Source organism: Ranitomeya variabilis, chromosome 1, assembly GCF_051348905.1.
Source record: "Ranitomeya variabilis isolate aRanVar5 chromosome 1, aRanVar5.hap1, whole genome shotgun sequence".
NCBI classification, from domain to species: Eukaryota; Metazoa; Chordata; class Amphibia; order Anura; family Dendrobatidae; genus Ranitomeya; species Ranitomeya variabilis.
In genome coordinates this window covers 631,555,449-631,581,845 of record NC_135232.1, presented here as the reverse complement: position 1 = coordinate 631,581,845, position 26,397 = coordinate 631,555,449, and the positions used below count along the sequence as shown (strand labels likewise).

Below are 26,397 nucleotides of genomic sequence, written 5' to 3'. Positions count from 1 at the left end.
GAGCTGGATCAAAATTTGGCCTGAAAAAGTAATTTACAATGACAAATCTATGTATGCTGATAAAAGAGAATACACAATCTTAAAACCTGGTACATGGACTCACATATTGAATGAGGAGATCTGGAAAAATATCAAGTCATCGTGCACACTTAAATTCAGGAGGGCAAAGGTTTATCCAAATGTTGTATCTAACTACATAGATATAACAGGGTGCTGCACAGAGTGTGATGCACAACTATCCATAAAAGTTGAAGAAATACCAGAGATTGCTAAGCCAGTAGTGCTTAAGTGTATGATCTGCAATATTGATGACAGTCTCCACACAGGAAAATCAAAACGTAAATTATCAGGAGATTTAAGAAAAAGGTTGTCAAAAGAACTCTGGGAAGGACGAAAACAAGCACATGTATGGCGAGCAGCTGAGGCTTATAAAGTTATGGATGTTGGTGACCCTGAGCCTAGCCATCTACCAAATCTAGCAACGTTAAGAAAAGCCAAGCAAGAGATTGGCGAAAGAGAGTTAATGCACAAGGACCCAATTCTTTCATTACATCTCCTGAAATACAGTGTTCCTCAGACTGGAAGCATACACAACATTGGTCTAGATAAATTTTTTTGCCATTACTGGACCCCGTCTCAGATGCAAGTGTACCAAATAAAGTCAAAGAACTTGGGTTCCTATGTAAGTTTTGATGCAACAGGTTCAGTAGTGAGAAAACTAAAAAGACCTGTTGGCATTTCTGGACACATCTTTTTGTACCAAGGGGTTTTGTGTTCGAGTGGAGATCATATCCCAGTAGTGCAGATGCTTTCTGAGAGCCATACTATAAATTCTATAGCACAATGGCTGACAGAATGGAAACAAGCAGGTGCTACTGTTCCAAAGGAAGCAGTTTGTGATTTCTCCCTCGCTTTGCTTGGAGCTCTAGTTAAGGCTTTCACTCCTTACCCCGACTTGAAGACATATATAAATCAGTGTTTTGGAGTGTTGACCAGGAATGTTGCATCAAAACTACCACCATGCTTTATTAGAATTGATGTTGCGCACTGTATCAAGCTTATTAGCCGATGGGAATGTCTGAGGCAAGCTGGAAACAGAGTAAGGGAATTCTATCTCAGAGCAATGGCACAACTTCTACAGTCTACATCACTTGATGATGCGAGAGAACTCATTTATTCAATTTCAGTTGTTGCTTTTAGTGAATCAGAAGGGAATGATGACAGAGGCACACCAGTTTTATCAGAGACTAGCAAAGTTCAACTGAAGAGACGGATTGCAGAGGGACGTGTTTTACCCACTGTCACTGAAGATGACTATGGAGTAGAGATGAAAGAACAAGAGGATGAGCCAATTCAACCATGCCAAACAGACCTGAAAATATGGGCTACAGAAATTTGTGAAAGGAGTAAGATGCTTGCAGCAAATCATGGTGACGGAGACAATTTACATTTCCTTCCAGAACTTGTTCCAAATCTTTTAAGAATGGCATGTTACCTTCCACTTTGGACAGCCATAATGGTTCCACACTTTAAAAGTGTGAACATGACAGCAAGTTCTGCAAATGTTGAGGCTGAATTTAAGAACATAAAAAATTGACTCTTTAAACATGAATGTCTCCCTATTAGAACCGACCGATTTGTAATTCGTCACCTTGAATTTATGGAAGGCAAAATGAGACTTTCCTCAGTTCTCATAAAGAAAACCGAAAGCAGTGAAAATATGAGCCAAGAGAATGGGCAAAAAAACAGCAACTGTGAGGAGGATTCACAAGTTCACATAAAATTGGGTGATGAAAATAGCTTGCAGGAGCAGCCTGTTGAAAATTGGAAAGGTCTCAGTATTCCTCCAAAAAAGAGATTGTCCTACCTAACCCCATGTTCCGAGTTGCTGCACATGGACACAAAATTTAACCGAAAAAAAAAGGTGAGCATTTTGAAAAATGGTAACCATCTAGCTAAAAAACCAATACAAGTAAACAAAAAGCTTATAAGTATCATTAATACCTGTGCATTTGATTCATTTTGCCAGTGTCTTTGTTGTGCATTCTGGGACAGTGGATTATTTTGCAATTATGTCAACAAAGAGAACACCGTTGAAATTTTTGAATTGGTGCAGACAATTGTGACAAAGGGAGTTGGAAAGGAGGTTTATACAATGAGGGCTAAAATACTGTCTGGAATATTTGAATATGTTCAGCTGAAGTCAGGTGTGAGGCAGGTCAATGCTGAATGTAATGTTGCACACATAATCTCAATGACAATGAGACAGGTACCAAGTGTAATAATTAGTGTTGAGCATTCCGATACTGCAAGTATCGGGTATCGGCCGATACTTGCGGGTAGGGTTGAGCGACTTTCATTTTTTTAAGATCGAGTCTGGTTTTGTGAAACCCGATTTAGTCCAGAGTCGAGTCGAGTGAAGTCGGCCGATTATCGCTAAAAGTCGGGGATCGACCGAAACACGAAACCCAATGCAAGTCAATGGGGAAGCATAGCCGGCAGTGAGTGGAGGCCAGGAAAACACCTACAGTGCACATTTTACTGCCAAAAACATCCATTCTTGTTTTCTGAAGCTTGTCAATCTTAATTAACTTTATAATAATAGTTGGGCACTGGAAATTGGGGGTCATTTGGCAAAAGTTGTGGGGGTAGGGCTGGTTCAAGGTTTTAGTGGGCCCAGGAAACATGGACTACGTCATGGCGGTGGAGCAGGGAGAGGTAAGTATTTCAACGTTGCAAGTGCTGTGATCCTGAGCAAGCAGGGGGGGCCCACTCGTTCGCATTGGCACTGGCACAGGGCCCCTCAAAGTACGGCGGTGTGTTTGCATGGCGGGTGAGCCTCCCACCAGCAGCGACACTTTTGCGTACTCTGAGTGGCCCTGTGCCAGTGACGTCGCCAACGAGTATGCCCCCCCACCTGATGAAGGAACCTGCACTTTCATCTGCACCTTCCTCTTTGTCCCTGTGTAAGGTGGTATAATATGCGGGAAGGGGAACCTTACTTTCAGCAGGGTCAGATTCTGGCTGTGTAGAGTACAAGGGGAATGTAGTGGTCTAGGTCAATGTACCAGCAGACTCATCTAGCAGTGGCTGGGCAATGGGCAGGATGATGAGGAAACAGATATAGGGCCAAAGAATAAAGTAGGCTAAATGCAGATCAAAATTGGTAACAGGACTAAACAGGCGGCATTGCTTTGTTCAGTGGAGTAGCAAACCCAAGAGCAGCAGACACTGTTTCAAGGGCCTAACCACACTAGTAGGCCAAATGCAGTTTAATATCTGATAGTATAGGCCGAAAGCCAGAATGTGGAAGCTCAGCTTTGTTCAGTTGAGGACAACACCAGGGAGGGGCAGACACCGTTAGTAGGCCCTAAACACCATTTTGTTTTTTAAAAAACACTTAATGAGAGCCAGAAGGTTGAAGCTCAGCTTTATTCAGTTGAGGGCAACACCAGGCAGGGGCAGACACCGTTAGTAGGCCGGAACCAGCAATGTGTTTAAAAACAGCAGTTAATCAGAGCCGGAAGGTAGAAGCTCAGCTTTATTCAGTTGAGGGCAACACCAGGCAGGGGCAGACACCGTTAGTAGGCCGGAAGCACCATTTTGTTTTTTAAAAAACACTTAATGAGAGCCAGAAGGTTGAAGCTCAGCTTTATTCAGTTGAGGGCAACACCAGGCAGGGGCAGACACCGTTAGTAGGCCGGAACCACCATTTTGTTTTTTAAAAAACACTTAATGAGAGCCAGAAGGTTGAAGCTCAGCTTTATTCAGTTGAGGGCAACACCAGGCAGGGGCAGACACCGTTAGTAGGCCGGAACCAGCAATGTGTTTAAAAACAGCAGTTAATCAGAGCCGGAAGGTAGAAGCTCAGCTTTATTCAGTTGAGGGCAACACCAGGGAGGGGCAGAAGCCGTTAGTAGGCCCTAACCACCATTTTGTTTTTTAAAAAACACTTAATGAGAGCCAGAAGGTTGAAGCTCAGCTTTATTCAGTTGAGGGCAACACCAGGCAGGGGCAGACACCGTTAGTAGGCCGGAAGCACCATTTTGTTTTTTAAAAAACACTTAATGAGAGCCAGAAGGTTGAAGCTCAGCTTTATTCAGTTGAGGGCAACACCAGGCAGGGGCAGACACCGTTAGTAGGCCGGAACCACCATTTTGTTTTTTAAAAAACACTTAATGAGAGCCAGAAGGTTGAAGCTCAGCTTTATTCAGTTGAGGGCAACACCAGGCAGGGGCAGACACCGTTAGTAGGCCGGAACCAGCAATGTGTTTAAAAATAGCAGTTAATCAGAGCCGGAAGGTAGAAGCTCAGCTTTATTCAGTTGAGGGCAACACCAGGGAGGGGCAGAAGCCGTTAGTAGGCCCTAACCACCATTTTGTTTTTTAAAAAACACTTAATGAGAGCCAGAAGGTTGAAGCTCAGCTTTATTCAGTTGAGGGCAACACCAGGCAGGGGCAGACACCGATAGTAGGCCGGAACCACCATTTTGTTTTTTAAAAAACACTTAATGAGAGCCAGAAGGTTGAAGCTCAGCTTTATTCAGTTGAGGGCAACACCAGGCAGGGGCAGACACCGTTAGTAGGCCGGAACCAGCAATGTGTTTAAAAACAGCAGTTAATCAGAGCCGGAAGGTAGAAGCTCAGCTTTATTCAGTTGAGGGCAACACCAGGGAGGGGCAGAAGCCGTTAGTAGGCCCTAACCACCATTTTGTTTTTTAAAAAACACTTAATGAGAGCCAGAAGGTTGAAGCTCAGCTTTATTCAGTTGAGGGCAACACCAGGTAGGGGCAGACACCGTTAGTAGGCCGGAACCAGCAATGTGTTTAAAAACAGCAGTTAATCAGAGCCGGAAGGTAGAAGCTCAGCTTTATTCAGTTGAGGGCAACACCAGGGAGGGGCAGAAGCCGTTAGTAGGCCCTAACCACCATTTTGTTTTTTAAAAAACACTTAATGAGAGCCAGAAGGTTGAAGCTCAGCTTTATTCAGTTGAGGGCAACACCAGGCAGGGGCAGACACCGTTAGTAGGCCGGAACCACCATTTTGTTTTTTAAAAAACACTTAATGAGAGCCAGAAGGTTGAAGCTCAGCTTTATTCAGTTGAGGGCAACACCAGGCAGGGGCAGACACCGTTAGTAGGCCGGAACCAGCAATGTGTTTAAAAACAGCAGTTAATCAGAGCCGGAAGGTAGAAGCTCAGCTTTATTCAGTGGAGGGCAACACCAGGGAGGGGCAAAAGCCGTTAGTAGGCCCTAACCACCATTTTGTTTTTTAAAAAACACTTAATGAGAGCCAGAAGGTTGAAGCTCAGCTTTATTCAGTTGAGGGCAACACCAGGCAGGGACAGACACCGTTAGTAGGCCGGAAGCACCATTTTGTTTTTTAAAAAACACTTAATGAGAGCCAGAAGGTTGAAGCTCAGCTTTATTCAGTTGAGGGCAACACCAGGCAGGGGCAGACACCGTTAGTAGGCCGGAACCACCATTTTGTTTTTTAAAAAACACTTAATGAGAGCCAGAAGGTTGAAGCTCAGCTTTATTCAGTTGAGGGCAACACCAGGCAGGGGCAGACACCGTTAGTAGGCCGGAACCAGCAATGTGTTTAAAAACAGCAGTTAATCAGAGCCGGAAGGTAGAAGCTCAGCTTTATTCAGTTGAGGGCAACACCAGGGAGGGGCAGAAGACGTTAGTAGGCCCTAACCACCATTTTGTTTTTTAAAAAACGCTTAATGAGAGCCAGAAGGTTGAAGCTCAGCTTTATTCAGTTGAGGGCAACACCAGGCAGGGGCAGACACCATTAGTAGGCCGGAACCAGCAATGTGTTTAAAAACAGCAGTTAATCAGAGCCGGAAGGTAGAAGCTCAGCTTTATTCAGTTGAGGGCAACACCAGGGAGGGGCAGAAGCCGTTAGTAGGCCCTAACCACCATTTTGTTTTTTAAAAAACACTTAATGAGAGCCAGAAGGTTGAAGCTCAGCTTTATTCAGTTGAGGGCAACACCAGGCAGGGGCAGACACCGTTAGTAGGCCGGAACCACCATTTTGTTTTTTAAAAAACACTTAATGAGAGCCAGAAGGTTGAAGCTCAGCTTTATTCAGTTGAGGGCAACACCAGGCAGGGGCAGACACCGTTAGTAGGCCGGAACCAGCAATGTGTTTAAGAACAGCAGTTAATCAGAGCCGGAAGGTAGAAGCTCAGCTTTATTCAGTTGAGGGCAACACCAGGGAGGGGCAGAAGCCGTTAGTAGGCCCTAACCACCATTTTGTTTTTTAAAAAACACTTAATGAGAGCCAGAAGGTTGAAGCTCAGCTTTATTCAGTTGAGGGCAACACCAGGCAGGGGCAGACACCGTTAGTAGGCCGGAACCACCATTTTGTTTTTTAAAAAACACTTAATGAGAGCCAGAAGGTTGAAGCTCAGCTTTATTCAGTTGAGGGCAACACCAGGCAGGGGCAGACACCGTTAGTAGGCCGGAACCAGCAATGTGTTTAAAAACAGCAGTTAATCAGAGCCGGAAGGTAGAAGCTCAGCTTTATTCAGTTGAGGGCAACACCAGGGAGGGGCAGAAGCCATTAGTAGGCCGGAACCAGCAATGTGTTTAAAAACAGCAGTTAATCAGAGCCGGAAGGTAGAAGCTCAGCTTTATTCAGTTGAGGGCAACACCAGGGAGGGGCAGAAGCCGTTAGTAGGCCCTAACCACCATTTTGTTTTTTAAAAAACACTTAATGAGAGCCAGAAGGTTGAAGCTCAGCTTTATTCAGTTGAGGGCAACACCAGGCAGGGGCAGACACCGTTAGTAGGCCGGAAGCACCATTTTGTTTTTTAAAAAACACTTAATGAGAGCCAGAAGGTTGAAGCTCAGCTTTATTCAGTTGAGGGCAACACCAGGCAGGGGCAGACACCGTTAGTAGGCCGGAACCAGCAATGTGTTTAAAAACAGCAGTTAATCAGAGCCGGAAGGTAGAAGCTCAGCTTTATTCAGTTGAGGGCAACACCAGGCAGGGGCAGACACCGTTAGTAGGCCGGAACCAGCAATGTGTTTAAAAACAGCAGTTAATCAGAGCCGGAAGGTAGAAGCTCAGCTTTATTCAGTTGAGGGCAACACCAGGGAGGGGCAGAAGCCGTTAGTAGGCCGGAACCAGCAATGTGTTTAAAAACAGCAGTTAATCAGAGCCGGAAGGTAGAAGCTCAGCTTTATTCAGTTGAGGGCAACACCAGGGAGGGGCAGAAGCCGTTAGTAGGCCCTAACCACCATTTTGTTTTTTAAAAAACACTTAATGAGAGCCAGAAGGTTGAAGCTCAGCTTTATTCAGTTGAGGGCAACACCAGGCAGGGGCAGACACCGTTAGTAGGCCGGAAGCACCATTTTGTTTTTTAAAAAACACTTAATGAGAGCCAGAAGGTTGAAGCTCAGCTTTATTCAGTTGAGGGCAACACCAGGCAGGGGCAGACACCGTTAGTAGGCCGGAACCAGCAATGTGTTTAAAAACAGCAGTTAATCAGAGCCGGAAGGTAGAAGCTCAGCTTTATTCAGTTGAGGGCAACACCAGGGAGGGGCAGAAGCCGTTAGTAGGCCGGAACCAGCAATGTGTTTAAAAACAGCAGTTAATCAGAGCCGGAAGGTAGAAGCTCAGCTTTATTCAGTTGAGGGCAACACCAGGGAGGGGCAGAAGCCGTTAGTAGGCCCTAACCACCATTTTGTTTTTTAAAAAACACTTAATGAGAGCCAGAAGGTTGAAGCTCAGCTTTATTCAGTTGAGGGCAACACCAGGCAGGGGCAGACACCGTTAGTAGGCCGGAAGCACCATTTTGTTTTTTAAAAAACACTTAATGAGAGCCAGAAGGTTGAAGCTCAGCTTTATTCAGTTGAGGGCAACACCAGGCAGGGGCAGACACCGTTAGTAGGCCGGAACCAGCAATGTGTTTAAAAACAGCAGTTAATCAGAGCCGGAAGGTAGAAGCTCAGCTTTATTCAGTTGAGGGCAACACCAGGGAGGGGCAGAAGCCGTTAGTAGGCCGGAACCAGCAATGTGTTTAAAAACAGCAGTTAATCAGAGCCGGAAGGTAGAAGCTCAGCTTTATTCAGTTGAGGGCAACACCAGGGAGGGGCAGAAGCCGTTAGTAGGCCGGAACCAGCAATGTGTTTAAAAACAGCAGTTAATCAGAGCCGGAAGGTAGAAGCTCAGCTTTATTCAGTTGAGGGCAACACCAGGGAGGGGCAGAAGCCATTAGTAGGCCCTAACCACCATTTTGTTTTTTAAAAAACACTTAATGAGAGCCAGAAGGTTGAAGCTCAGCTTTATTCAGTTGAGGGCAACACCAGGCAGGGGCAGACACCGTTAGTAGGCCGGAACCACCATTTTGTTTTTTAAAAAACACTTAATGAGAGCCAGAAGGTTGAAGCTCAGCTTTATTCAGTTGAGGGCAACACCAGGCAGGGGCAGACACCGTTAGTAGGCCGGAACCAGCAATGTGTTTAAAAACAGCAGTTAATCAGAGCCGGAAGGTAGAAGCTCAGCTTTATTCAGTTGAGGGCAACACCAGGGAGGGGCAGAAGCCGTTAGTAGGCCCTAACCACCATTTTGTTTTTTAAAAAACACTTAATGAGAGCCAGAAGGTAGAAGCTCAGCTTTATTCAGTTGAGGACAACTTGAATTAGGGACTGCATACAGACTTAGCAGGCTGTCCCCTGTGTGGACCATGCATCCAATACATTAACCCATTGAGCCACAAAGGACACGTAACCTTCCGTGGCCATGCCTACAGGTCCATGTGTCTGTTGTCAGGTGTACCTTTGTCAGTGTAGGCCTATTGGAAGGAGGGACCGTAGACAGGCTTCGAAGGCCTAACACAATAAAATGGGCTGGCTGTAGGCACTTTAAAATTGGTTCCAGGGGTACACGGGCAGCAGTGGTCTGGTCAGTGGAGGCCTAGTGGAAGGAGGGACCGCAGACAGGCTTCGAAGGCCTAACACAATAAAATGGGCTGGCTGTAGGCACTTTAAAATTGGTTCCAGGGGTACACGGGCAGCAGTGGTCTGGTCAGTGGAGGCCTAGTGGAAGGAGGGACCGCAGACAGGCTTCGAAGGCCTAACACAATAAAATGGGCTGGCTGTAGGCACTTTAAAATTGGTTCCAGGGGTACACGGGCAGCAGTGGTCTGGTCAGTGGAGGCCTAGTGGAAGGAGGGACCGCAGACAGGCTTCGAAGGCCTAACACAATAAAATGGGCTGGCTGTAGGCACTTTAAAATTGGTTCCAGGGGTACACGGGCAGCAGTGGTCTGGTCAGTGGAGGCCTAGTGGAAGGAGGGACCGCAGACAGGCTTCGAAGGCCTAACACAATAAAATGGGCTGGCTGTAGGCACTTTAAAATTGGTTCCAGGGGTACACGGGCAGCAGTGGTCTGGTCAGTGGAGGCCTAGTGGAAGGAGGGACCGCAGACAGGCTTCGAAGGCCTAACACAATAAAATGGGCTGGCTGTAGGCACTTTAAAATTGGTTCCAGGGGTACACGGGCAGCAGTGGTCTGGTCAGTGGAGGCCTAGTGGAAGGAGGGACCGCAGACAGGCTTCGAAGGCCTAACACAATAAAATGGGCTGGCTGTAGGCACTTTAAAATTGGTTCCAGGGGTACACGGGCAGCAGTGGTCTGGTCAGTGGAGGCCTAGTGGAAGGAGGGACCGCAGACAGGCTTCGAAGGCCTAACACAATAAAATGGGCTGGCTGTAGGCACTTTAAAATTGGTTCCAGGGGTACACGGGCAGCAGTGGTCTGGTCAGTGGAGGCCTAGTGGAAGGAGGGACCGCAGACAGGCTTCGAAGGCCTAAAATAACAAACAATAGGCTCATGGCAGTTTTACAGCGGTTACATGGATACACAGGCAGCTTGGTGGTGAGTGGAGGAGTATTTAAAGTAGGGACCGCAGACAGGCTATCAAAGGCCTAAAATAACAAACAATAGGCTCATGGCAGTTTTACAGCGGTTACATGGATACACGGGCAGGCAGCTGGTGATGAGTGGAGGAGTATTTAAAGTAGGGACCGAAGACAGGCTATCAAAGGCCTAAAATAACAAACAATAGGCTCATGGCAGTTTTACAGCGGTTACATGGATACACGGGCAGGCAGCTGGTGATGAGTGGAGGAGTATTTAAAGTAGGGACCGCAGACAGGCTATCAAAGGCCTAAAATAACAAACAATAGGCTCATGGCAGCTTTACAGCGGTTACATGGATACACAGGCAGCTTGGTGGTGAGTGGAGGAGTAGTGCAAGGAGTGTCTGTCCCAGTACTCCCAAAATATAAATAGATGTTAATGTCTCGCAAAACAACCAAAACAAAAAAAAAGGTGGCATACTTAGGTACAGGGGTGGGCTCATCTACTGAGTTTCTGACATAGTAATTTGGCAGTAACTATTTAATGGTGCCAATATAGGACACAGACACAGACTACTTTAAGTTGCATCATAGATGTCTACAAATTTGTATTGTCAGTGCCAGACATTGAATGATGTCAGCGAATAGACTAAAGATTGGTGGAGCTGTGCGACATAATTTTGCACGTGGTAGAGCACATTTTGAGCTGGGGTAGGGGGGAACTCTCTTGAGGCCGGCGGGACCGCCCCAGGGCCCCTCATGTTACAACGGTGTGTCTGACGTTGGGTGCGCACCGCCACCGCCAGAGACACTACATTGTACTATGAGGGACCCAGTAGCAATGCCGTCAACCAAAAGCGAGCACACCCACCTCTTCAGACAAACAGCAGTCTCACGGGTGCTTGCGCCAAGTCGCGATACCACGGCCCCGTGTGGGGAGTTTTGCCATTTAGGGAGGTGTAAACATGTCGTATGCTGTACAATCAGCTGCAGCAAATTAGACATTAGAAAAGTAATTCACAGGCAAGAGCTTTTCATAGGAAAGCTAGGTGTCGGCCGGGCAAGGTGGGGCAAAAGATTTCGAAATCCAGTTGTGGTTCATTTTAATGAATGTTAGATCGTTAACATTTTGGGTAGCCAGACGAGTCCTTTTTTCGGTTAATATTGAACCTGCAGCACTGAATACTCTTTCTGATAGGACACTTGCTGCCGGGCAAGCAAGCTCCTGCAATGCATATTCTGCCAATTCTGGCCAGGTGTCTAATTTGGAGGCCCAGTAATCAAATGGGAATGACGGTTGAGGGAGAACATCGATAAGGGATGAAAAATAGTTAGTAACCATACTGGACAAATGTTGTCTCCTGTCACTTTCAATTGATGCAGCAGTACCTGTCCTGTCTGCGGTCATAGCAAAATCACTCCACAACCTGGTCAGAAAACCCCTCTGTCCAACGCCACTTCTGATGTGTGCACCCCTAACACTCCTAGTCTGCTGCCCCCTGGAGCTCGTGTGAGAACGATCACGTGCGCTGTGTGCTGGGAATGCCTGAAGCAAACGGTCAACAAGAGTTGATTGTTTGGTTGCTAATATTAGTTCCAAGTTCTCATGTGGCATAATATTTTGCAATTTGCCTTTATAGCGTGGATCAAGGAGGCAGGCCAACCAGTAATCGTCATCGTTCATCATTTTCGTAATGCGTGTGTCCCTTTTTAGGATACGTAAGGCATAATCCGCCATGTGGGCCAAAGTTCCAGTTGTCAAATCTCCGGTTGTGATTGGTTGAGGGGCAGTTGCAGGCAAATCTACGTCACTTGTGTCCCTCAAAAAACCAGAACCCGGCCGTGACACGCAACCAATTTCCTGTGCCCCCGGGAAAGGTTCGGCATTAAAAATATACTCATCCCCATCATCCTCCTCGTCCTCCACCTCCTCTTCGCCCGCTACCTCGTCCTGTACACTGCCCTGACCAGACAATGGCTGACTGTCATCAAGGCTTTCCTCTTCCTCTGGTGCAGACGCCTGCTCCTTTATGTGCGTCAAACTTTGCATCAGCAGACGCATTAGGGGGATGCTCATGCTTATTACGGCGTTGTCTGCACTAACCAGCCGTGTGCATTCCTCAAAACACTGAAGGACTTGACACATGTCTTGTATCTTAGACCACTGCACACCTGACAACTCCATGTCTGCCATCCTACTGCCTGCCCGTGTATCCTCCCACAAATAAATAACAGCACGCCTCTGTTCGCACAGTCTCTGAAGCATGTGCAGTGTTGAGTTCCACCTTGTTGCAACGTCTATGATGAGGCGATGCTGGGGAAGGTTCAAAGACCGCTGATAGGTCTGCATACGGCTGGCGTGTACAGGCGAACGTCGGATATGTGAGCAAAGTGCACGCACTTTGAGGAGCAGGTCGGAGAACCCAGGATAAGTTTTCAATAAGCACTGCACCACCAGGTTTAAGGTGTGAGCCAGGCAAGGAATGTGTTTCAGTTGGGAAAGGGAGATGGCAGCCATGAAATTCCTTCCGTTATCACTCACTACCTTGCCTGCCTCAAGATCTACTGTGCCCAGCCACGACTGCGTTTCTTGTTGCAAGAACTCGGACAGAACTTCCGCGGTGTGTCTGTTGTCGCCCAAACACTTCATAGCCAATACAGCCTGCTGACGCTTGGCAGTAGCTGGCCCATAATGGGACAACTGGTGTGCAACAGTGTCATCTGCCGATGGAGTGGTTGGCAGACTGCGTTCTGTGGAAGAGCTGTAGCTTCTGCAGGAGGACGAGGAGGAGGAGGAGGAGGGGGTGCGAACGCCTACAGCCAACTGTTTCCTAGACCGTGGGCTAGGCACAACTGTCCCTAAATTGATGTCGCCTGTGGACCCTGCATCCACCACATTCACCCAGTGTGCCGTGATGGACACATAACGTCCCTGGCCATGCCTACTGGTCCATGCATCTGTAGTCAGGTGCACCTTTGTACTCACAGATTGCCTGAGTGCATGGACGATGCGCTGTTTAACATGCTGGTGCAGGGCTGGGATGGCTTTTCTGGAAAAAAAGTGTCGACTGGGTAGCTCGTATCGTGGTTCAGCGTACTCCATCAGGGCTTTGAAAGCTTCGCTTTCAACTAACCGGTAGGGCATCATCTCTAACGAGATTAGTCTAGCTATGTGGGCGTTAAAACCCTGTGTACGCGGATGCGAGGATAAGTACTTCCTTTTTCTAACCAGAGTCTCATGTAGGGTGAGCTGGACTGGAGAGCTGGAGATCGTGGAACTTTCGGGTGTGCCGGTGTACATGGCAGACTGAGAGACGGTTGGAGACAGTATTGTTTCCGCCGGTGCCCTAGATGCAATATTTCCTCCTACAAAACTGGTGGTTCCCTGACCCTGACTGCTTTTGGCTGGCAAAGAAACCTGCACAGATACTGCCGGTGGTGCGGAAAATGGTGGCCTTACAGTGACGGAAGGGATGTTGCGTTGCTGACTAGCTTCATTGGCCGAGGGTGCTACAACCTTAAGGGACGTTTGGTAGTTAGTCCAGGCTTGAAAATGCATGGTGGTTAAGTGTCTATGCATGCAACTAGTATTTAGACTTTTCAGATTCTGACCTCTGCTTAAGCTAGTTGAACATTTTTGACAGATGACTTTGCGCTGATCAGTTGGATGTTGTTTAAAAAAATGCCAGACTGCACTCTTCCTAGACTCGGATCCCTTTTCAGGGATTGCAGACTGAGCTTTAACCGGATGGCCACGCTGTCCTCCAACAGGTTTTGGCTTTGACACGCGTTTTGGGCCAGATACGGGCCCGGCAGATGGAACCTGTTGCGATGTTGATGCCTGCTGCGGCCCCTCCTCCACCTCCGCTTCTGAACTACTGCCGCCTGCACCCTGTTCCCCCAATGGCTGCCAATCGGGGTCAATAACTGGGTCATCTATTACCTCCTCTTCGAGCTCGTGTGCAACTTCGTCTGTGTCACTGTGTCGGTCGGTGGTATAGCGTTCGTGGCGGGGCAACATAGTCTCATCAGGGTCTGATTGTGGATCTGTACCCTGAGAGGGCAATGTGGTGGTCTGAGTCAAAGGAGCAGCATAGTACTCTGGCTGTGGCTGTGCATCAGTGCACTCCATGTCAGAATATACTTGTAATGGGCATGGCCTGTTAAATGTTTCACTTTCTAAGCCAGGGACGGTATGTGTAAAGAGCTCCATGGAGTGACCCGTTGTGTCGCCTGCTGCATCCTTCTCTCTTGTTGTAGTTTTTGCTGAGGAGGACAAGGAAGCGACTTGTCCCTGACCGTGAACATCCACAAGCGACGCGCTGCTTTTACATTTACCAGTTTCGGAAGAGGAGGCAAAAGAGCTAGAGGCTGAGTCTGCAATGTAAGCCAAAACTTGCTGTTGCTGCTCCGCCTTTAAAAGCGGTTTTCCTACTCCCAGAAAAGAGAGCGTTCGAGGCCTTGTGTAGCCTGACGACGAAACTGGCTCCACAGCTCCAGACTTAGGTGGAATATTTTTATCCCCACGACCACCTGATGCTCCACTACCACTACCATCATTACCAGCTGACAATGAACGCCCACGACGACCTCTTGCACCAGACTTCCTCATTGTTTTAAAATCTTAACCAAAGTAACTTTATTTGTTGCTGTCAAACAACTTACACGGTGAGCTATAACTTCAGTATGATTTCAATATCCCTTAACAGGTTGGTGAGACCACAAGGAAAATCAGGCCCAATGTTACACACTCTGTTTTCTGTGGCACAAAATCACAGAGATGACACACACGCAGGACTGTCACTCAAGCACTAATGTCAATATTAATCTCCCACCTAATTTATTTTTTTTTTTTTCTCAGGGAGACTTTAGAAACCAAATAATATTAAAAAACAAAACAAAAAAAAAAGGCTTTCTATGGCCCACAATTAGAGAGAGAGAGGTGGCACACCCAGGAGTCAAGACTGGCGCACAAGCTGAAAGGGCAATATTACTCTCCCACTGTTTTTTTATGTATTTTTTGTTTTTTAAGGGAGACTTTAGAAACCAAATAATATTAAAAAAAACCAAAAAAATAAATAGCCTTTCTATGGCCCACTGAATGAGAGAGAGAGGTGGCACACCCAGGAGTCAAGACTGGCACACAAGCTGAAAGGGCAATATTACTCTCCCACTGTTTTTTTATGTATTTTTTGTTTTTTAAGGGAGACTTTAGAAACCCAATAATATTTAAAAAAAAAAAAAAAAAAAAAAGGCTTTCTATGGCCCACAATTAGAGAGAGAGGTGGCACACCCAGGAGTCAAGACTGGCACACAAGCTGAAAGGGCAATATTACTCTCCCACTGTTTATTTATTTATTTATTTTTTTTTCAGGGAGACTTTAGAAACCAAATAATAAGAAAAAAAATAAATAAATAAATAGGCTTTCTATAGCCCACTGAATAAGAGATAGCACACACAGCAGTGGCACACAAGCCCTGACTGAGGCCAATATTTTTCTACCACTGATTGATGTAGTGTTTTTGTGTTGAGGTAGAATTTAGAACACAAATCACGGAAAAAATAAATAGGCTTTCTATGGCCCACTCAGTGAGAGATGGCACACACAGGGATGGCACTGTAGCAGAAATGCCAATCTTAATCTCCCACAAAAAAAAAAAAAAAACAGGGACTGTCCTACAATTACTATCTCCCTGCAGTAATCTAAGCCAGGTATGGCAGGCAGCAATAGGAGTGGACTGATGCACAAATTAAATAAAAAGTGTGGACAAACAAAAAAGATAGCTGTGCAGAAAGGAACAAGAGGATATGTGCTTTGAAAAAAGCAGTTGGTTTCCACAGTGGCGTACACACAGCAATACAGCTATCACGGAGCCTTCTAGGGCAGCCCAATGAGCTACAGCGCTGAGGAAAAAAAAAAAAAAATAGCTTCCACTGTTCCTGCACACCGAAGGTGGTGTTGGACAGTGGAAATCGCTACAGCACAAGCGGTTTGGTGGTTAGTGGACCCTGCCTAACGCTCTCCCTGCTTCTGACGAAGCGGCAGCAACCTCTCCCTAAGCTCAGATCAGCAGCAGTAAGATGGCGGTCGGCGGGAACGCCCCTTTATAGCCCCTGTGACGCCGCAGACAGCAAGCCAATCACTGCAATGCCCTTCTCTAAGATGGTGGGGACCAGGATCTATGTCATCACGCTGCCCACACTCTGCGTTCACCTTCATTGGCTGAGAAATGGCGCTTTTCGCGTCATTGAAACGCGACTTTGGCGCGAAAGTCGCGTACCGCATGGCCGACAAGCACAGGGGTCGGATCGGGTTTCATGAGACGCCGACTTAGCCAAAAGTCGGCGACTTTTGAAAATGATCGACCCGTTTCGCTCAACCCTACTTGCGGGTATCGGAATTCCGATACCGAGATCCGATACTTTTGTGGTATCGGGTATCGGTATCGAAACAACATTAATGTGTAAAAGAAAGAATTAAAATAAAAAATATTGCTATACTCACCTCTCCGACGCAGCCTGCACCTTACCGAGGGAACCGGCAGCGTTCTTTGCTTAAAATGCGCGCTTTTCCTTCCTTCCGTGACGTCACGGCTTCTGATTGGTCGCGTGCCGCCCATGTGGCCGCGACGCAACCAATCACAGCAAGCCGTGACGTAATTTTAGGTCCTTCAGTATTTTAAAATTACGTTCCGGCGTTGTGATTGGTCGCGTCGCGGTCACATGGGCGACGCGACCAATCACAAGCCGTGACGTCACGGGAGGCAGGAGACGCGCGCATTTTAAAATGCGCGTGTGTCCAGCCTCCCGTGACGTCACGGCTTGTGATTGGTCGCGTCGCCCATGTGACCGCGACGCGACCAATCACAATGCCGGAACGTAATTTTAAAATCCTGAAGGACCTGAAATTACATCACGGCTTGCTGTGATTGGTTGCGTCGCGGCCACATGGGCGACGCGACCAATCACAAGCCGTGACGTCACGGGAGGCTGGACACGCGCGCATTTTAAAATGCGCGCGTCTCCTGCCTCCCGTGACGTCACGGCTTGTGATTGGTCGCATCGCCCATGTGACCGCGACGCGCCCAATCACAACGCCGGAACGTAATTTTAAAATCCTGAAGGACCTGAAATTACGTCACGGCTTGCTGTGATTGGTTGCGTCGCGGCCACATGGGCGGCGCGCGACCAATCACAAGCCGGGACTTCACGTAAGGAAGTTAAAGCGCGAATTTTAAGCTAACAACGCTGCCGGTTCCCTCGGTAAGGTGCAGGCTGCGTCGGAGAGGTGAGTATAGCAATATTTTTTATTTTAATTCTTTATTTTACACATTAATATGGTTCCCAGGGCCTGAAGGAGAGTTTCCTCTCCTTCAGACCCTGGGAACCATCAGGAATACCGTCCGATACATGAGTCCCATTGACTTGTATTGGTATTGGGTATCGGTATCGGATTAGATCCGATACTTTGCCGGTATCGGCCGATACTTTCCGATACCGATACTTTCAAGTATCGGACGGTATCGCTCAACACTAGTAATAATTAAAACACAGTGTTCTTCTGTGTACTGCAATAGAAATATAGCTAATTCAAGAGCAATCCCTCTTCTGCCAATCAATATACATATTTTAGAAACTAATGGACTTAGTAAACTTCAGCTAGCATTGGAAGATGGGCTACACCTAAATGTTTCAAAATGTCTAAAGCGATTAAAGTCACCTCAAGAGTGTCCAGATGGCTTGAAAATTCAGGATGCATCTTCATTGAAATTCCTTTGCAGTGGTTCGGTCACGCACAGCTGCACCACTGGACAAGTACTTTGTATTGAAATAAGTGCAGAAACACAGTATACACTGTCCGAAATACCTGTGAACATACATCTGGACAGTCATTCATTTGTGCTACGAGGGGTTGTTGCCTTCTTTCCAGGAACTGGCAATATGTCTCTTGGTCATTATATTGCCTATTGTAGAAGAAAATGTAATGCCTGGGTGAAATATGATGACCTGTGTGACTTTATTACAACAGCCTCTGCAAAGACCAAGATACAACCCCATGTTGTAATATTTACAAAGGAGGAGTGAATATGTGGAGAATCTGTCTCATCATGGTGGAGGAGTTGGTTTTCTCCTGTCAGATAACTGCTCCTTCACCCCAATCCCACTGCCACCCTCTGTTACCCTCCCTTCCTTTGAGGTGCACTCTGTGCGCATCTACTCCCCCTCCAACCTCCAACTGGCTGTCATTTACCACCCCCCAGGGCCAGCCACCACCTTCTTTGACCACTTCACCACCTGGCTACTTCATTTCCTTTCTGCGGACATCCCCACTATCATCATGGGCGATTTCAACATACCCATTGACACTTCCCTCTCAGCTGCCACTAAACTTCTATCTCTCTCTTCCTCCTTCGGCCTCACTCAATGGTCTTCTGCAGCCACTCACAAAGATGGTCACACACTGGACCTCATCTTCACCCGCCTCTGCTCCCTATCTAACCTCTCTAACTCGCCTCTTCCTCTCTCTGACCACAACCTTCTCACATTCTCATCTCTCTCCACTCCATGTCTAGAGTCCCCACCCCACAAACTTTCACACCCTCGCAGAAATCTTAAACATCTTGACCTACATTCATTCTCTGAATCCCTCCTCCCTCTCACAGACATAAGTTCCATACACAATGCGGATGACGCTGCCGCTCTATATAACACCACAATAGCTGTAGCTTTGGAATCTGCTGCCCCACTTACACATACCAAAGCTCGCAAAATCAACAGACAGCCCTGGCACACCTGTTGTGAAATTGGATTTTGGGCTCCCCCGGTGGCCACTGGTGGAATTGAACTGGTGTGCATCATCCTCTCTGTTCACCTGTTTCCATCAGGATGTGGGAGTCGCTATTTAACCTTGCTCCTCTGTCACTTCCATGCCGGTCAACATTGTAATCAGAAGCCTTTCTGTGCATGTTCCTGCTGCTAGACAACTCCCAGCTAAGTTGGACTTAGTCCTTGTTTGTTTTTGCATTTTGTTCCAGTTCACAGCTGTAGTTTCGTTTCTGTGTCTGGAAAGCTCTTGTGATCTGAAATTGCCACTCTGATGTTATGAGTTAATACTAGAGTCTTAAAGTAATTTCAGGATGGTATTTGATAGGGTTTTCAGCTGACCATGAAAGTGCCCTTTCTGTCTTCCTGCTATCTAGTAAGCGGACCTCAATTTTGCTAAACCTATTTTCATACTACGTTTGTCATTTCATCTAAAATCACCGCCAATATTTGTGGGGGCCTCTGTCTGCCTTTCGGGGAAATTTCTCTAGAGGTGAGCCAGGACTATATTTTCCTCTACCAGGATTAGTTAGTCCTCTGGCCGGCGCTGGGCGTCTAGGGATAACACGCAGGCTACGCTACCCGGCTACTGTTAGTTGTGCGGCAGGTTTAGTTCATGGTCAGTTTAGTTTCCATCCTTCCAAGAGCTAGTTCGTATGTTTGCTGGGCTATGTTCTCTTGCCATTGAGAACCATAACAGTTTGACCGGCCTCAAAGGGTTAAATTAATTGACAGAGAAAGGAGAGAAAAGAGAAGTCTGCTGAAGATTTTTTTTTTTTTTTTTCTCAGTTCTGAGTGTGCTTGTAATTGAATCTCTTGCAAGTCTGCCTATATTGCAGCCTCTCTCTCTCTCTCTCCTTCTAATCCTGGAATGGCTCTGTGTTCACCTGTTTAAAATGGATATTCAGAGTTTAGCTGCAGGTTTGAATAATCTCACCACGAAAGTTCAAAACTTACAAGATTTTGTTGTTCATGTTCCTATATCTGAACCTAGAATTCCTTTGCCTGAATTTTTCTCGGGGAATAGATCTTGCTTTCAAAATTTCAAAAATAATTGCAAGCTGTTTTTGTCCCTGAAATCTCGCTCTGCTGGAGATCCTGCTCAGCAGGTCAGGATTGTGATTTCTTTGCTCCGGGGCGACCCTCAGGATTGGGCTTTTGCATTGGCTCCAGGGGATCCTGCGTTGCTCAATGTGGATGCGTTTTTTCTGGCCTTGGGGTTGCTTTATGAGGAACCTCAGTTAGAACTTCAGGCGGAAAAGGCCTTGATGTCCCTATCTCAGGGGCAAGACGAAGCTGAAATATACTGCCAGAAATTCCGTAAATGGGCTGTGCTTACTCAGTGGAATGAGTGCGCCCTGGCGGCGAATTTCAGAGAGGGTCTCTCTGATGCCATTAAGGATGTTATGGTGGGGTTCCCTGTGCCTGCGGGTCTGAATGAGTCCATGACAATGGCTATCCAGATCGATAGGCGTCTGCGGGAGCGCAAACCTGTGCACCATTTGGCGGTGTCTACTGAGAAGACGCCAGAGAATATGCAATGTGATAGAATTCTGTCCAGAAGTGAACGGCAGAATTTTAGACGAAAAAATGGGTTGTGCTTCTATTGCGGTGATTCAACTCATGTTATATCAGCATGCTCTAAGCGTACTAAGAAGCTTGATAAGTCTGTTCCAATTGGCACTTTACAGTCTAAGTTTATTCTATCTGTGACCCTGATTTGTTCTTTATCATCTATTACCGCGGATGCCTATGTCGACTCTGGCGCCGCTTTGAGTCTTATGGATTGGTCCTTTGCCAAACGCTGTGGGTATGATTTGGAGCCTCTTGAAACTCCTATACCCCTGAAGGGGATTGACTCCACCCCATTGGCTAGCAATAAACCACAATACTGGACACAAGTAACTATGCGGATTAATCCGGATCACCAGGAGATTATTCGCTTTCTTGTGCTGTATAACCTACATGATGTGTTGGTGCTTGGATTGCCATGGCTGCAATCTCATAACCCAGTCCTTGACTGGAAAGCTATGTCTGTGTTAAGCTGGGGATGTAAGGGGACGCATGGGGACGTACCTGTGGTTTCCATTTCATCATCTATTCCCTCTGAGATTCCTGAATTCTTGACTGAATATCGTGACGTTTTTGAAGAACCTAAGCTTGGTTCATTACCTCCGCATCGGGAGTGCGATTGTGCCATAGATTTGATTCCGGGTAGTAAATACCCTAAGGGTCGTTTATTTAATCTGTCTGTGCCTGAACATGCTGCAATGCGAGAATATATAAAGGATTCCTTGGAAAAGGGACATATTCGTCCTTCGTCATCTCCCTTAGGAGCCGGTTTTTTCTTTGTGGCTAAGAAAGATGGCTCTTTGAGGCCGTGCATTGATTATCGGCTTTTGAATAAAATCACGGTTAAATATCAATATCCGTTGCCACTGCTGACTGATTTGTTTGCTCGCATAAAGGGGGCCAAGTGGTTCTCTAAGATAGATCTTCGTGGGGCGTATAATTTGGTGAGAATTAAGCAGGGGGATGAGTGGAAAACCGCATTTAATACGCCCGAGGGCCACTTTGAGTATTTGGTGATGCCTTTTGGTCTTTCAAATGCCCCTTCAGTCTTTCAGTCCTTTATGCATGACATTTTCCGTGATTATTTGGATAAATTTATGATTGTGTATCTGGATGATATTTTGATTTTTTCGGATGACTGGGACTCTCATGTCCAGCAGGTCAGGAGGGTTTTTCAGGTTTTGCGGTCTAATTCCTTGTGTGTGAAGGGTTCTAAGTGCGTTTTTGGGGTTCAGAAGATTTCCTTTTTGGGATATATTTTTTCCCCCTCTTCCATCGAGATGGATCCTGTCAAGGTTCAGGCTATTTGTGATTGGACGCAACCCTCTTCTCTTAAGAGTCTTCAGAAATTTTTGGGCTTTGCTAACTTTTATCGTCGATTTATTGCTGGTTTTTCTGATGTTGTTAAACCATTGACTGATTTGACTAAGAAGGGTGCTGATGTTGCTGATTGGTCCCCTGCTGCTGTGGAGGCCTTTCGGGAGCTTAAGCGCCGCTTTTCTTCCGCCCCTGTGTTGCGTCAGCCTGATGTTGCTCTTCCTTTTCAGGTTGAGGTCAACGCTTCTGAAATCGGAGCTGGGGCGGTTTTGTCGCAGAGAAGTTCCGATTGCTCCGTGATGAGACCTTGTGCTTTTTTCTCGCGTAAATTTTCGCCCGCCGAGCGGAATTATGATGTTGGGAATCGGGAGCTTTTGGCCATGAAGTGGGCTTTTGAGGAGTGGCGTCATTGGCTTGAGGGGGCTAGACATCAGGTGGTGGTATTGACTGACCACAAAAATCTAATTTATCTTGAGTCCGCCAGACGCCTGAATCCTAGACAGGCGCGCTGGTCGTTGTTTTTCTCTCGGTTTAATTTTGTGGTGTCCTACCTGCCGGGTTCTAAGAATGTTAAGGCGGATGCCCTTTCTAGGAGTTTTGAGCCTGACTCCCCTGGTAATTCTGAACCTACAGGTATCCTTAAGGATGGAGTGATATTGTCTGCCGTTTCTCCAGACCTGCGGCGGGCCTTGCAGGAGTTTCAGGCGGATAGACCTGATCGTTGCCCACCTGGTAGACTGTTTGTTCCTGATGATTGGACCAGTAAAGTCATTTCTGAGGTTCATTCTTCTGCGTTGGCAGGTCATCCTGGAATCTTTGGTACCAGGGATTTGGTGGCAAGGTCCTTCTGGTGGCCTTCCCTGTCTCGAGATGTGCGAGGCTTCGTGCAGTCTTGTGACGTTTGTGCTCGGGCCAAGCCTTGTTGTTCTCGGGCTAGTGGATTGTTGTTGCCCTTGCCTATCCCGAAGAGGCCCTGGACGCACATCTCGATGGATTTTATTTTGGATCTTCCTGTTTCTCAGAAGATGTCTGTCATCTGGGTGGTGTGTGATCGTTTCTCTAAGATGGTCCATTTGGTTCCCCTGCCTAAGTTGCCTTCTTCTTCCGAGTTGGTTCCTCTGTTTTTTCAAAATGTGGTCCGTTTGCATGGTATTCCGGAGAATATCGTTTCTGACAGAGGTACCCAATTCGTGTCTAGATTTTGGCGAGCATTCTGTGCTAGGATGGGCATAGATTTGTCTTTCTCGTCTGCTTTCCATCCTCAGACTAATGGCCAGACCGAGCGGACGAATCAGACCTTGGAGACATATTTGAGGTGTTTTGTGTCTGCAGATCAGGATGATTGGGTTGCTTTTTTGCCTTTAGCGGAGTTTGCCCTCAATAATCGGGCCAGTTCTGCCACCTTGGTGTCTCCCTTTTTCTGTAATTCGGGGTTTCATCCTCGATTTTCTTCTGGTCAGGTGGAATCTTCGGATTGTCCTGGAGTGGATGCTGTGGTGGAGAGGTTGCATCAGATTTGGGGGCAGGTAGTGGACAATTTGAAGTTGTCCCAGGAGAAGACTCAGCTTTTTGCCAACCGCCGGCGTCGGGTTGGTCCTCGGCTTTGTGTTGGGGACTTGGTGTGGTTGTCTTCCCGTTTTGTCCCTATGAGGGTTTCTTCTCCCAAGTTTAAGCCTCGGTTCATCGGCCCGTACAAGATATTGGAGATTCTTAACCCTGTGTCCTTCCGTTTGGACCTCCCTGCATCTTTTTCTATTCATAATGTTTTTCATCGGTCATTATTGCGCAGGTATGAGGTACCGGTTGTGCCTTCCGTTGAGCCTCCTGCTCCGGTGTTGGTTGAGGGCGAGTTGGAGTATGTTGTGGAAAAAATCTTGGACTCCCGTGTTTCCAGACGGAAACTCCAGTATCTCGTCAAATGGAAGGGATACGGTCAGGAGGATAATTCTTGGGTGACTGCCTCTGATGTTCATGCCTCCGATTTGGTCCGTGCCTTTCATAGGGCTCATCCTGATCGCCCTGGTGGTTCTGGTGAGGGTTCGGTGCCCCCTCCTTGTGGGGGGGGTACTGTTGTGAAATTGGATTTTGGGCTCCCCCGGTGGCCACTGGTGGAATTGAACTGGTGTGCATCATCCTCTCTGTTCACCTGTTTCCATCAGGATGTGGGAGTCGCTATTTAACCTTGCTCCTCTGTCACTTCCATGCCGGTCAACATTGTAATCAGAAGCCTTTCTGTGCATGTTCCTGCTGCTAGACAACTCCCAGCTAAGTTGGACTTAGTCCTTGTTTGTTTTTGCATTTTGTTCCAGTTCACAGCTGTAGTTTCGTTTCTGTGTCTGGAAAGCTCTTGTGATCTGAAATTGCCACTCTGATGTTATGAGTTAATACTAGAGTCTTAAAGTAATTTCAGGATGGTATTTGATAGGGTTTTCAGCTGACCATGAAAGTGCCCTTTCTGTCTTCCTGCTATCTAGTAAGCGGACCTCAATTTTGCTAAACCTATTTTCATACTACGTTTGTCATTTCATCTAAAATCACCGCCAATATTTGTGGGGGCCTCTGTCTGCCTTTCGGGGAAATTTCTCTAGAGGTGAGCCAGGACTATATTTTCCTCTGCCAGGATTAGTTAGTCCTCCGGCCGGCGCTGGGCGTCTAGGGATAACACGCAGGCTACGCTACCCGGCTACTGTTAGTTGTGCGGCAGGTTTAGTTCATGGTCAGTTTAGTTTCCATCCTTCCAAGAGCTAGTTCGTATGTTTGCTGGGCTATGTTCTCTTGCCATTGAGAACCATAACACACACCAGCCTGACCAAAGAACTGAGGCAAGCTTCCAGGGCTGCTGAGCGCAGATGGAAAAGATCCCACTCCAACGACCACTTAATCGCATTCAAACAGTCCCTCACTACTTTCAAGACCGCACTCGCCACAGCTAAACAAACCTACTTCTCATCTCTCATATCCTCCCTGTCTCACAACCCTAAACAGTTATTCAACACCTTCAATTCTCTCCTCCGTCCCCCAGCACCTCCTCCCTCCTCACTTATCTCTGCTGAAGACTTTGCCTCATTCTTCAAGCAGAAGATTGATAACATCAGAGACAGTTTTGGTCAACAAGCCCCAGAGCCCTTCCTCCCAACTTCCCTACCCTCCACCTCCAAAACCAACTACTCCACCATTACAGAAGATCAACTCGCCACTCTACTCTCAAGATCGCATCTCACCACCTGTGCACTTGACCCGCTCCCAACCCACCTCATCCCAAACCTCACCACAATCTTCATCCCAACCCTAACCCATCTCTTCAACCTATCACTAACAAATGGTGTTTTCCCCTCAAGCTTTAAACATGCCTCCATCACACCTATCCTCAAAAAGCCCTCTCTTGACCCATCCTCTGTATCTAGCTATCGCCCTATATCACTTCTCCCCTATGCCTCAAAACTACTGGAACAACACATCTACCTTGAACTGTCCTCCCATCTCTCTTCTTGCTCCCTCTTTGACCGCTTACAATCTGGCTTCCGGTCACACCATTCCACTGAAACTGCCCTAACTAAGGTCACCACTGACCTTTTAACCGCCAAGAGCAAGCGACACTACTCTGTTCTCCTCCTCCTCGACCTGTCGGCTGCCTTTGACACAGTGGACCATTCCCTATTATTACAGACCCTCTCATCCCTTGGCATCACAGACTTGGCCCTATCCTGGATCTCATCATACCTAACAGACCGGACATTCAGCGTCTCCCACTCACACACCACCTCCTCACCTCGCCCCCTCTCTGTCGGAGTCCCACAAGTTTCAGTCCTTGGGCCCCTGCTCTTCTCCATTTACACCTTTGGCCTGGGACAGCTCATAGAATCTCATGGCTTTCAGTATCACCTCTATGCTGATGACACACAGATCTACATCTCTGGACCAGATATCACCTCCCTACTAACCAGAATCCCTCAATGTCTGTCCACTATTTCATCCTTCTTCTCCGCTAAATTTCTGAAACTTAACATGGACAAAACAGAATTCATCATCTTTCCTGTTGTGAATTTACTTTTTGGCTCCCTCTAGTGGCTACTAGTGATTTGACTCTGGGTTTGTCAGTCATTCCTTTTATGCTCACCTGGGTCGTTAGGTCAGGGGTGTTGCTATATAAGCTCCCTGGACCTTCAGTTCAATGCCTGGCAACGTTGATATCAGAGCTAATCTTTAGTGCTCTTGTCTACTGATCCTGGTTCCTGCTTGATTAAGCTAAGTCTGTTTTTTTGCTTTTTGCAATTCGTTATTGTTTGCATTTTTTGTCCAGCTTGTATATTATCTGTATCCTGACCTTGCTGGAAGCTCTAGGGCGGCTGGTGTTCTCCCCCCGGGCCGTTAGACGGTTCGGGGGTTCTTGAATCTCCAGCGTGGATTTTTGATAGGGTTTTTGTTGACCATATAAGTTATCTTACTATATTCTGCTATTAGTAAGTGGGCCTCTCTGTGCTAAACCTAGTTCATCTCTGTGTTTGTCATTTCCTCTTACCTCACCGTTATTATTTGTGGGGGGCTTGTATCCTACTTTTGGGGTCCTTTCTCTGGAGGCAAGAGAGGTCTTTGTTTTCCTCTTCTAGGGGTAGTTAGCTCTCCGGCTGGCGCGAGACATCTAGCGACCAACGTAGGCATGTTCCCCGGCTACTTCTAGGGTTGGCGTTAGGAGTAGATATATGGTCAACCCAGTTACCACTGCCCTATGAGCTGGATTTTTGTACTTTGCAGACTTGCTGATATCTCTGAGACCCTCGCCATTGGGGTCATAACAGTTTGCCAGGCCAGTATTA

General features: G+C 47.0%; 1 long non-coding RNA gene across 1 annotated transcript in view; it reads right to left on the bottom strand.

Moving 5' to 3' along the window:
- Nucleotides 1-917: 917 nt before the first annotated feature.
- The window catches only part of LOC143813594 (uncharacterized), a 33,362-nt gene continuing 7,882 nt past the window's right edge, over nt 918-26,397 (bottom strand). Inside the window, exons 2-3 of the long non-coding RNA XR_013223613.1 lie at nt 17,592-17,738; nt 918-1,372 (exon numbers count right to left, since the gene is read on the bottom strand). This is a non-coding gene — a long non-coding RNA (uncharacterized LOC143813594). The remainder of the gene's footprint in view (nt 1,373-17,591; nt 17,739-26,397) is intronic.